The sequence below is a fragment of the Pan paniscus genome, chromosome 5 (assembly GCF_029289425.2).
Source record: "Pan paniscus chromosome 5, NHGRI_mPanPan1-v2.0_pri, whole genome shotgun sequence".
NCBI lineage: Eukaryota > Metazoa > Chordata > Mammalia > Primates > Hominidae > Pan > Pan paniscus.
The window spans coordinates 30,604,029-30,616,804 of NC_073254.2; the positions used below are offsets into that span (position 1 = coordinate 30,604,029).

The 12,776-nt window shown below is 44.5% G+C and overlaps 1 pseudogene; it reads left to right on the forward strand.

The window, feature by feature from the left end:
* The first annotated feature begins 923 nt into the window (after positions 1 to 923).
* Positions 924 to 1,570, forward strand: LOC100989630 (actin-related protein 2/3 complex subunit 3-like; annotated as a pseudogene).
* The last annotated feature ends 11,206 nt before the right edge of the window (positions 1,571 to 12,776 follow it).

Below are 12,776 nucleotides of genomic sequence, written 5' to 3' on the forward strand. Positions count from 1 at the left end.
CTCCTTCCCCGAGGCAGCCTCTGCCATCTGCCAAATGGTGTTGTTCTGTGACCCCAGTGTCCTTGAAGCCATCCGGAAGTCTTAGAGGGAGGTCCCTAGTGGTCCCAGCATGCTCTAACTCCTCAGGGGACAGGGCTGGAACTGAAAAGCAGCCTGTTTCCCACTCTCCCTAGAGCTGAAGGCTCTGTGAGAATGGGCTCTGTGAGCCCAACCATCCCACAACAGAACTAGGAGCCCATGGAAGGGTTGGCTTGTCCCACCATACTCAGCCCCTTCCAACCTTATTCATGCTTCTGTGTTATTTGGGTACCTGCTTATCTCCTCTACTAACTAATAAAATTTTGAGAACAACGACCTGTCATTTTTCTGTATATTAAACAGTATTTAGCACCACGTTTTGCATATGATAATTCTCAAAATGGTTGGTAATTTTAAAACATCAAAGCTGAGTTGCAGAAAGTTAGAACAGATCTCCAACGGCTCTGATGGCAGCTTTGGTCACAAGGATGCTGGTTATTTATGTGGTTAGAACCAGGGCCTCAAGAGCTCACCGTGCTAGGAGGGTCTTATCTGGGGAAAGCCAGAGTAGGCCAAAAATAAGAAGGGGATTTGAGAGGGGGAATTTGAGGAGAGAAACTTAGAGCTAGCCTGGGTTCTAATCCCAGCTCTGCCACCAACAATCTGTGGGACAGGACACCAGTCAAGGCATGTCTGTATGGCACAGTAGAGTTGGAATGTGAAGCTTGGCTGTCTCATGTATTAGCTGTGAGAGAGGCAGCAGCTTCATGTCCTAGCTCCCTCCTCTTCTTATTATCTGTGTGACCTTGGGCATTAATAAGTCTCCAAAGCCTCAGCTACCTCTCTCCTAAAATACCTGTTCTAGTGATCCTGCTGCTCTGGGTTGAAACTCAGGTGATCCCAAGATGCTGGCTTACCAATCTTCTCTCATGGACCCTGACACCAAACTCACTGGAAACATGGCACTGTTACCCATCAGAAGCCAATTCAAAGGACCTGCCCCCAGAGAGACAAAAGATACAGATATTGTGGATGAAGCCATCTGTTACTTCAAGGCCAATGTCTTCTTCAAAAACTATGAAATTAAGAATGAAGCTGATAGGACCTTGATATATATAACTCTCTACATTTCTGAGTGTTCGAAGAAACTCCAAAAGTACAATTCCAAAATCCAAGGTGAGAAAGAAATGTATACATTGGGAATCACGAATTTTCCTATTCCTGGAGAGCCTCATTTTCCACTTAACGCAATTATGCCAAACCTGCGAACAAACAGGAAGATGAAGTGATGAGAGCCTATTTACAACAGCTAAGGAGAAAGACTGGCTTGAGACTTTGTGAGAAAGTTTTTGACCCTCAGAATGATAAACCCAGCAAGTGGTGGGCTTGCTTTGTGAAGAGACAGTTCATGAACAAGAGTCTTTCAGGACCTGGACAGTGAAGGGAGCCTGGGCAGCCACCATCTCCAGAGCCCTGGGCAGCATTTTCCATTAAGATGTACACAATCTTTTGCCTTTATCTCATAAAGTTTTATACAGAAGAGAGAAGAGCATGTCTTCACTTGAAAAACTCTTGATCAAGAATTCGGGTGGGGGAAAAGAAAGTGAGGTATCAAAGGTGATCTGAAATTTTCTACAGTATTAAGCTGGTGCTTAATAAGAATAAGTAATAATAAAGAAATTTCTAACATTAAAAAAAATACCTATTCCAGAGATTACTAGTGTCAGCCAAGTGCCCTCCATGGGATAGGTACTGTTGTAAGTGCTTTATATGTACTCACTCCTTTGGTCCTTTTAACAATCCTGCAAACTAGGTAGTATTATTATCCCATTTCCAATAACTCAACTGAAGCACATGGGGGTAACTCTCCTACAGTTACCCCACTGTCAAGGGGGTATAGCTGGGATTTGAACCAGGCAGTCTAGCTCCCTGAGTCTGCTTCCTTAACCACCACATTACCACACAGTGACCTGACACAATGCACTGAAATTGCTTAGCATGCACTAAGAGCTCAACAAATGTCAGTTGCTCGTGATGGTCATTCTGAATCTCCCAGCCTCATTTTTAAGGTGGAGATGATACTACCCAATTAATAGGTAGAGATAACACAGATAAAGCACTGAACATTACACATAAGACTGGATGCCTGGGTTTGGTTTTTTTTTTTTTTGGTTCTGGCCACATGGCAAGCAGATCGGCTATTTATTTGCACCTATGACACCGACTTAGGGGTTCAACATGTTCTTGTTTGTTGCCGGGTCTGTATTGCTTGGTGTTTTCTAGCTTGCCTAGTGCTTTGCTCATAGCAGATGCTAAAAAATATGGTTCATTTATTTTCCTCAAATCTATAGAATTCCCACCATTCTTGTGTAGGCTACTTTGGAAGGCGGTGTGGGAGAAAGGGTACTTAGGTGCTGAGACAGAACTAATAATTGATCCCACTCCTGATTTCAGTCAGTCCCTATGCCAGGAAAAACTCACTCCTCTCCTTGTGCAATGTATAAGCCTCCCAGAAACTCACTTAAAGGCAATTTCTACTTAATTTGTGCTTTGGGTGTTACAAACACAAGCTTGTAACAGGTCTCCCCTTGTTAATACATGACAGCTATTGCCCTGTTCTTACCATGCCTATGCAGATCAATCCTGTCTGTCTTGGACTTCTGATTGCTACAGGCTGGGGACCATGTCTGTTTGACTTACTATCAATGGCACAATGCCAAGTACCAAGTACCAGGTTCAAAAAATGTTTATTTGCTGATTCAGCAGTTGTAGATCCTGTTGGAGGTAGATTCTAGCCTTGGTCATTCACCACCTTGATTTCTGACTCTGTGGCAAGATTCGTATATCGTGCTCTACTAGGTCTTCTCACCTTCATTTTTGTTATTTGGTGGGCAGAGCCTGTGTGCTGAAAAGGGGAAGTGGTTGTGAGTGTGCTGGAGAAAGAGGACCTGGTTCAGCAGATTTTTAGGAATGGGCTTAATCAGGGAGGGCACCTATTATTTACTAAGTACTTACTATGTCAGGCATCAGGTTAGGAGTTCTCCAAATGGATATAAATAAACAGAAAACTTTTGGTGCACCAGTGGTTTGTGGGAGACATTTGGGGGAGCATTCATTGCCTGCTCCTCATATTCCCAGGACTACGACTAGATCAGCAAGTTACTACAGCCCTCACTTCTTGTCTCTCTCCTTATCCATTTCTCCCCAGGAGGAGAAATGAGTTAACGGCTTGTGTCCATGATTTTCAGTGTATGTTGAATAACAGCAACTCAAACATATTAAGTCCTAATCCTTGGCATTTATAAATGTTACCTTATTTGGGAAAGAGCTCTTTGCAGTGTGATTAAGGATTCCGAGATAAAGAGGTATTATTTGTCTGTTAGGACTTCTGTAACAAAATACCACAGACTGTGGGACTTAAACAACAGAAATTTATTTTCTCGTAGTTCTAGAGGCTGGATGTCCAAGATCAAGGGACTGACAAGGCTGGTTTCTCTGAAGACCTCTCTTTGACTTGCAGATAGTTGCATTCTTGCTGTGTCCTCACATGACCATTCCTCTGTGTATGGGCACCCCTACTGTCTCTTCTTCTTATAAGGATACCAGTCCTGTTGAAGTAGGGCCCCACCCACATAACCTCATTTAACCTTAGTTACCTTTTAAAATGTCTTATCTCCAAATATAGTCAGACGGTGGGTCGGGGGTGGTCAGGGCTTTCACATGAATTTTGGGGGACAGAATTCACTCTGTAACAGGTTACTTTGGATCATCCAGGTGGGCCCTAAACCTCATTGCAAGCACCCTTATAAAAGAGAGGCAGAGGGAGATTTGAGACACACGCAGAGAGAAGACACACAGAAGGCAGTGTGGCTACACAGGCAGGGACTGGGGTGATGTAAACATAAGCCAAAGAATGCTGGCAGCCACTAGATGCTGAACAAGGAAGTGTGGTCCTGCTAACATCTTGATTTTGGACTTCTGGCTATCAGAGCTATGAGGGAATAAGTTCCTCTTTCTATCAGGCACCCAGTTTTGTTACAGCAGCCCCCCAAAATGAACACAATTGAATGGTGCTGTTCAAAGACTGAAACCTAACACCTGGAGCGTTGACTTTTTCCTGTCTCTCTCTGTCCAGGATGAAGCAGTAATGCTGGGTAAAAGTGTCAGCTCTGCAGACCAGAGTTTTCTTTCATGTGGAGTGTCCCAGAGTCTAGACTGGGGAGCAGAGTCAGGGAGCAGTATGGCTGAAGTATTCACAGGCCTGCTTGGTCACTTATACCATAGCCATATCCTCTAACCTGGAATTCATTAGGATGAAGCTCAAATTTTGATCTCCACTTATCGGATCCTCTCTATCTCTCTATCAGTTCTTGCTATGGTCTGAATGTTTGTGTACCTCCCCTCCAAGTTCATAGGTCAAATCATAATCCCCAGTGTCATGCTTTAGGAGGTGGGGCTCTTGGGAAGTGATTAGGTCAGGAAGGAAGATTAGTCATGAATGGGACTTGTGCCCTTATAAAAAAGGTGCCAGAGACATCCCTTGCCCTTTCCACCATGTTAGTTCATAGTGAGAAAATGGCCATCAATGAACTGAGAAGTGGCCCTTACCATGTAACGCATCTGCCTTGCTCTTCGACTTCCCAGCCTCCAAAACTGTAAGAAATCAATTTCTGTTGTTTGCAAGCTACTTGGTGTATGGTATTTTGTTAGAGCAGCACAAGCAGACTAAGACAGTTCTGAACTGGGATTCTGAAGAGAGGGGTGTTATTTATTAATCCCCTTAAAACCCCAAGAGAATGCATGGGAAATATATCTGTGGACTGGTTGGAGAGAAAAAAAAAATTTGTAAACAGGATGTGATCTGTCAGGATCCTCCTGAAAGAAAAGTCAGGGGTGGAAATTAGTAAGGCAAACCAGGGTCAGAGCTTCCCAAGACCATGGGAACCTACCTCTTGCATCAGCGTGACCTGGATGCGAAACATGGAATCAAAGAAGATCATTTTGGAGCTTTAAGATTTGACCACCCTGCTGGATTCGGACTTGCATGGTGCCTATAGGCCCTTTGTTTTGGCCAATTTCTCCCATATGGAATGGCTGTATTTACCCAATGCCTTTACCCCCATTTTGTCTAGGAAGTAACTAACTTGCTTTTGATTTTATAGGCTCATAAGTGGAAGGGACTTGCCTTGTCTCAGATGAGACTTTGGACGGTGGACTTTTGAGTTAATGCTGAAATGAGTTAAGACTTTGGGGGACTGTTGGGAAGGCAGGACTGGTTTTTAAAATGTGAGGACATGAGGTTGGCGGAATGATATGGTTTGGCTATGTCCCCACCCAGATCTCACCTGGAATTCCCACGTGTTGTGGAAGGGACCTGGTGGGAGGTAATTGAATCATGGGGGCAGGTCTTTCCCATGCTGTTCTCGTGATAGTAAGTATCACGAGATCCAGTGGTGATTATAAGGGTGAGTTTTCCTGCACAAGCTTTCTTCTATTGTCTGCTGCCATGTGAGATGTGCCTTTCCCCTTCCACCATGACTGTGAGGCCTCCCCAGCCACATGGAAGTATAAGTCCAATAAACCTCCTTCTTTTGTTTAAAAAGAAAAAAGAAAAGAAAAGAAATTAGTAAGGCAAGTTCTGACACAAGACTGCCTGGATTCAGATCTGAGCTTAGACCTTCCCAGCTGCATGACTGTGAGCAAATCAGTTTTTTCTCCCCTACTCAGTTTTCCCATCTGTAAAATAGGGCCAAATAGGAGCCCCTCTCTCCTAGATTAAATAAATGTATGGATTAAATAAATATATGCATATAAAGCACTTAGGACAGCTTACACAGAGGCACATAATAAGCCCCCAATAGATGTGAGCTATTATTCTCTAGAAAAATAGTTGAGAGAAAGGGAGAAAAAGAAGTTGCCTATAGATGCAGATATAAACTCTCTTTCTCTAGATGACTGTGGGTAAAATTCAGCAGCATTTAAATGTCTGGTCTGACCCACTGTTGAGATAACCAGTAAAAACTCAAGGCCTCAGGAGGGTGGGGGAAAAGGGAGTTGCAGGTGTTTGCAGGAGGAAGCCATCATTTCAGCCAATAACGGACTTGGTGCATCATGGGCATCTGGCAGCACAGCAAAGGCGCTTTGGCAGCTTCATGTACGGTACAAGTGAGTGAATTACTGTTATGCTAATTAAACTTTTTAATACAGCATCAGGAAAGAGTCTGATCCCTTCATTTCTAATATCTTGGAAATGCAGGGAAGGAGGGGAGGGTCATTGATTCATTAATTCAACACATGTTCATTGAGTTCCTGCTGTGTGCCAGGCACTATTCCAGCCCCTGGAGACATGAGAATAAATGAAGAAAAGTCCTGGATTCATGGCTTCTATTATAGTGATAGGAGAGAGACAATAAACAAATAAACATGTGAAACATAAATATAACAGTCAGGGCTGGGCGCAGTGGCTCACGCCTGTAATCCCAGCACTTTGGGAGGCTGAGGCAGGCGAATTACAAGGTCAGGAGAGCAAGACCATCCTGGCCAACATGGTGAAATCCCGTCTCTACTAAAAATACAAAAATTAGCCAGGTGTGGTGGTGCACACCTGTAATCCCAGCTACTCGGGAGGCTGAGCCAGGAGAATCACTTGAACCCAGGAGGCAGAGGTTGTAGTGAGCCAAGATCACGCCACTGCACTCCAGCCTGGTGACAGAGCAAGATTCCGTCTCAAAAAAAAAAAAAAAATTACAGTCAGATAATGACATGGGCTATGGAGAAAAATGAAATAGGTAAATGAGGAATGAGGAGAGGGTAAGAATGAGATGGTTTTAAATAGAGTGGTAAGTTCCCCAGTGCTGCTAAAACAAATGACCATAAACATAGTCCTTAAACAACAAAAATTTATTTTTATCTTTCTGTTCTAGAGGTCAGAAGTCCTAAAATAAAGGTATCGGCAGGACTGTGTTCCTTTTGGAAGGTTTAGGGGAGAATCCACTTCCTTGACTTTTTCAGCTCGTGAGGCCGCCCCCATCCCTTGGCTCATAGCCCCTTCCTGTATCTTCCAAGCCAGCAGTGTGGCAGATTCATATTTCTCTCTGATGCTCTTTCCACCATCATATCTCCTTCTCTGACTCTGTCTCCTGCCTCCCTCCTGTAAAGACTCATGAGTACAATGGGCACACCTGGATTATCCAGGATCATCTCTCATCTCAAGATCCTCAGCTTAATTATGACTGTAAAGTGTCTCTGCCATGTAAGGTAGCAGGTTCTGGGAATTAGGACATGGATATCATTGGAAGGCCATTATTCCACCTACCATGATAGTCAGAAAAGACCCCAGTGAGAAGGTGGCATTGAGAGAAGCAAGGATGTATGCCATGCAGTTAGCTAGGGAAGAGCACACCAGGCCACAGACGAGAGGCAGGTCTGGAGTGTTTGAGGAACAGAAAGGGCCTGATGAGCTGCAGAGGAGGGAGGAGGGGAGAGTAGCAGGTGCTGAGGTCAGAGGTAAAGGGGGACCAAATTCCACAGGCCCTTATAGGTCTCTTTGAGATCTTCTCTGCCAGCCCCACCCTGTTTGTGAAAGACTGAAACAGACTATGGTCTCATTTGGTTTTCACAGTGGTGTGACATCCTCAGTTTATGCTTGCTGAGTAAAGCCTGAGGCCTTGCCTCACCTACCCAGGCATTAAGGGATAGAGCTGGGTGTTTTTGGCCATTCTTGTGTCACTATAAAGAAACACCTGAGGCCAGGCACGGTGGTTTATGCCTATAATCCCAGCACTTTGCAAGGCCGAGGCGGGCAGATTGCCTGAGCTCAGGAGTTCAAGACCAGCCTGGACAACATGGTGAAACCTCGTCTCTACTAAAATACAAAAAGTTAGCTGGGTGTGGCGGCAAGAACCTGTAATCCCAGCTACTCAGGAGGTCGAAGCAGGAGAACTGCTTGAACCCGGGAAGCGGAGGTTGCAGTGAGCCAAGATCATGCCACTGCACTCCAGCCTGGGCGACAGAGCGAGACTTTGTCTCCAAAAAAGGAAAGAAATACCTGAGACTGGGTAATTTGTAAAGAAAAGAGGTTTACACTGGGAAGACAATGTAGTGATTCCTTAAGGATCTAGATCCAGAAATACCATTTGACCCAGCAACCCTATTATTTGGTGTATACCCAAAGGATTATAAATCAGTCTACTATAAAGACACATGCACTCGTATGTTTATTGCAGCACTATTTACAATAGCAGACTTGGAAAGAACCCAAATGCCCATCAATGATAGACTGGATAAAGAAAATGTGGCACATATACACCATGGAATACTATGCAGCCATAAAAAAAGATGAGTTCATGTTCTTTGCAGGGACATGGATGAAGCTGGAAGCCATCATCCTCAGCAAACTAACACAAGAACAGAAACCAAACACTGCATGTTCTCACTCATAAGTGGGAGTTGAACAATGAGAACACATGGACACAGGGAGGGGAACAACACATACCAGGGCCTGTCATGGGGTTGGGGGCAAGGGAAGGGAGAGCATTAGGGCAAATACCTAACGGATGTGAGGCTTAAAACCTATGACGGGTTGATAGGTGCAGTAAACCACCATGGCACATGTATACCTATGTAACAAACATGCACATTCAGCACATGTATCCCAGAACTTATTGTAAAATTTTAAAAGAAAGGATAAAGTTTAAAAAGAAAAAGAAAGAAAAGAGGTTTAACAGGCTTACAGTTCTGCAGGCTGTACCAACATGGCTCCAGCATCTGCTTCTGGTGAGGGCCTCAGGGAGCTCACAATCATGGCAGAAGGTGAAGCAGGAGCAGGCGCAAGAGCATGAGGGAGGAGCTGCCACACACTTTTAAACAACCAGGTCTTGTGAGAACTCTCTCATTATCATGAGAACAGCGAGGGACAAATCCGCCCCCATGATCCAATCACTTCCCACCAGGGCCCTCTTGCAACACTGGAAATCACATTTCAACACGAGATTTGGAGGGGACAAGCATCCAAACCATATAACTGCGTTTCAAACCCACAGCCCATCTGACTCCAAACCTGCCCTGGACTTCTGAGTAGGGGCTCTCTGATCAAGTGCTTTAGCTCCTGGTTTCAAGGATACATCCTCTCTGAAGCCTTCCCTTCCCTTCCCAACACTAGGTTAGGTGTCCTGCCCATGTGCACTTACACTGATCACCTTCCATACTCATTCCAAGGGGACCCCTTTTCATACTGTATTATAACTCCTGGATTTAGGGTCTGTATCTCACCTTTAAGCCTAGATCATGTTCTGTTTATCAATGGATACTTACAGTAGAGTTTAGAGTAAATAATCAGTAACTGTTTGTAAATGAATTGATGAAATTAAGAGTAAATGCATGAGTAAATGACCTTACCTTAGCAAATTAATAGGTGAGTGCCAGAAAACTAAAGGCTCATAAAATAGCACCTAACCTTAAAAGGACACACCTTTTAACTCAAGGTGTTTAGAAGAAATGCATGACAGTTCTGCTTATGGCAGAAAGTTCCCTGCTATAAGAAGTGGAGCAGGGAAGTCATTAAGGATCAAGAAGCCCCTTCCTAGCTGCAGGAAGCAGCCCTCTTAGCCATGAGGAGCATCCATCGTAGATCATATTAATAAGCATAAAAGCAGGAGAGGAGAATTGCTCCTTTGGAATCCTTTAGCTCCTGTGCTTGCTTTCACCTCCTGGAGCAACATCCAACCCAAAAGATTGGATTAAGAAGAGATTAACAAGCAATAGGCAGTGATTCCATGCAGGAGGCTGATGAACACCATAGGACATCTCAGGATCCCTCCCTCCAGGCATCCCGTGGCCCACACGTCTGTGTGTGTCTGGTGCTGATGAGGTACTGTTTTGATCATGATGTAAAAGTAAGAATGCTTGGAATAAAGTTGTCATTTTCTTCTGAAGGCTGTTCACAGCCTGTTTATTCCTCCAGGGACATTCTGAGTCTGATTCCAACAATATGCTTTGAGATTATTAAAAGACTTTCCAAAAAACACTGTCAGAGAGAAACTGCCACCATAGTACATAGCTGTCTGGGGCTGGAGGAATCCTGGCTCTAAGCAAAATCTTGGGATATGGAGCACAAGTTTCAGATGAAAACAGCTTCTGGGAGGAAGGAGAGCATTTTATAGCAGAAGCATTAAATTAATCCTCACTCATACAGTGCAAATTTTGACACAAAAATCCCTGGTTTCCAGGGGAGCAGGGCCAACAGGAGGGCACTGTAGGTTTCCACTAGGCTGCAAGGAAATGGATATTAAATAAGAAGGAGTGGGAGTGGGGGAGAGAAAAGAGGCCAAGTAGAGTGGAAAAGGAAAGAGCATAAGGGCCGGGTTTGGTGGCTCCTGCTTATAATCCCAGCACTTTGGGAGGCCAAGTTGGGCGGATCACTTGAGCTCAGGAGTTTGAGAACAGCCTGGGCAACACGGCGAAACCCGTTCTCTACAAAATTTATCCAAGCATAGTGGCATATGCCTGTGGTCCCAGCTACTCGGGAGGCTGAGATGGGAGGATTGCTTGAGCCCAGGAGGTTGAGGCTGCAATGAGCTGTGATCATGCCACCGTACTCCAGCCTGGGTGACGGAGTGAGACCAAAGAAAGGAAGGAAGGAAGAAAGAAAGAAAATATGTGCATTTCTAAGAGGCAACTTTATCTTGGGAAATTAACTTCACATAGCAAGGATGCAGTCTGACTCACAGTGTTAAATGCTGCACTTCTCTTGCTAAGTTACTGCTTACAACCACACGGAAAGAAACCTTGCAGATTACCAGATGTAGATGGAGTTGTTTGGCTAGAAAAGGGCAAAATCTTTTGCCACAATAACAATAATATTTACTCTGTGCCAGGTACCACGTTAGGCTCTGGGGTTGCACGTGGCTATCAGTGAGACTTAGTCCCTGTCTGCACGGAGGACACATGTTAAACGAGTCCTTGAGGTTCAAAACCTCAGAGAAGTGTTATACTCATATTTATTTTTCCTAAGATTTCTCTGGCTATTTTGTGGAGAATGCATTAGAAAAGGGCAAAGATGGATACAGAAAGACTGCTTAAGAGGCTGTTATTGTCATTCAGGTGAGAGATGATGGAGGTATGGAAGAGATAAATGATAAAGAATCAAAAGATATTTAGGTATGGAACTGGCGTGACCTGGGTATGCATCTGAGAATAGAGCAGGGGCATCACTTCCAGTTTCAGACTTGACCAACTGGTGGAGGGGTGCACTCTACAGAAATAGAGGATGTTAGGAGAGAAGGTATCTGTTGGAGAAACCATGAGTTCTTAGATGTTGTGAGGGACACTGCAGATTGGCTCACTTGACCTCTATTCTATGCTCCTTCTCATGGTCCCTCTCATGCTATAGAGTCTAGAAAGCCAAAACAACATTCCCCACACTCTCTTATAATTCAGGATTCAAATGTGGTTCAGGTCATCAATCAGCTACACTCGCATGAGTCTTGAATCCAGAAGTGAGTCAGGTGGAGAAAGAGGCAGCAGAGCCTGGAGCGTCCATTCTGCTGATGCAAATCTAGTGAGTTAAATGACTCTGGGTCCAACACTTCAGGCTATAGCTGCCTGACATCTGCATCAGAGCTAGGCCCACATTTGGAACAGCAGGTTTCTAATTCCTTAGCTTCCTGCCTGTGGCAAAGCTAGAACTTCCCCTAAAGGGTTAATTCTGCAGTGGTATTCTGGGTGCCATTCCTGGAAGCCTAGGGCCTTCTTCAGTCCTTCCTACAACTACTAAGCACACAATTTCCTGTAGAAGCCCCTTTCTGCTTACAATGTCTAGAATGCATTATGCTCTCAGCAACAGAAAATTAACCAATATGAAAGTAGTGAGTTTGTAGAGCCTGCAAGAAATGCAGGTGCAAATACACGCATGGCACTCAGACGATATAGGTCTGGGGTTAAGGAGAGAGGACTGGGCTGGCAATTTATGAGTAATATTAGCATGCGGATATAGGATGAGATCATCCTGGGAGATATTGCCAAGAAAGAATTTGAAGGTTGAGAGGAAAGGAGGCCCTGGGACAAAAGCTTTGGAAACACCAGTTTTTGAGAGCTGGCTAGAAATGCAAGCTGGCCACCATAGGAAGATGGATAGGAGGTAGGAAGAAACCAGGAGGTGCTGGTGTTATAGAAACCAGAGGTAGAAAGTGGTCCTTTAAGAATGGATTAACCTGGCAAGTGCTGCTAGGAGGTCAGGCAAACTGAGGACTGAATGTGCCTGTGGAGTCTGGTCTTTGGTAACCTTGGAAAGAGCAGGTTTGGTTGCAGTGATGACAACAGGGTCAGATTAGGGAGATCCAGGGGTGAGGGAGAGATAAGAAAATAGATACCGTGAGAGGAGGCAGTCTTAAAAGAGGCTTAACCATCTCTGGAAGTGATGAAGGATTAAGGAGGAGAGTTTATAAAGAATCTTTAGTCAAGCTAAGCCACTCCTCATCATGAAACATTAGTGAGGTGTTATGTGAGGTAGTATTGCATATTTTACCTAAATGATGAATTTTTGCTTTTTTTTTTTTTTTTTTTAAAGACAGATTCTTGCTCTGTCATCCAGGTCATCCAGGCTGGAGTGCAGTGGTGCTATCACGATTCACTGGCACCTCTGCCTCTGGGCTCAAGTGATCCTAGCACCTCAGCCCCCCAAGTAGTTGAGACCACAGTTGCGTGCCACCGTACCCAGCTAACTTTTTGTTTTTTGTAGAGATGGGGTTTCACTATGTTGC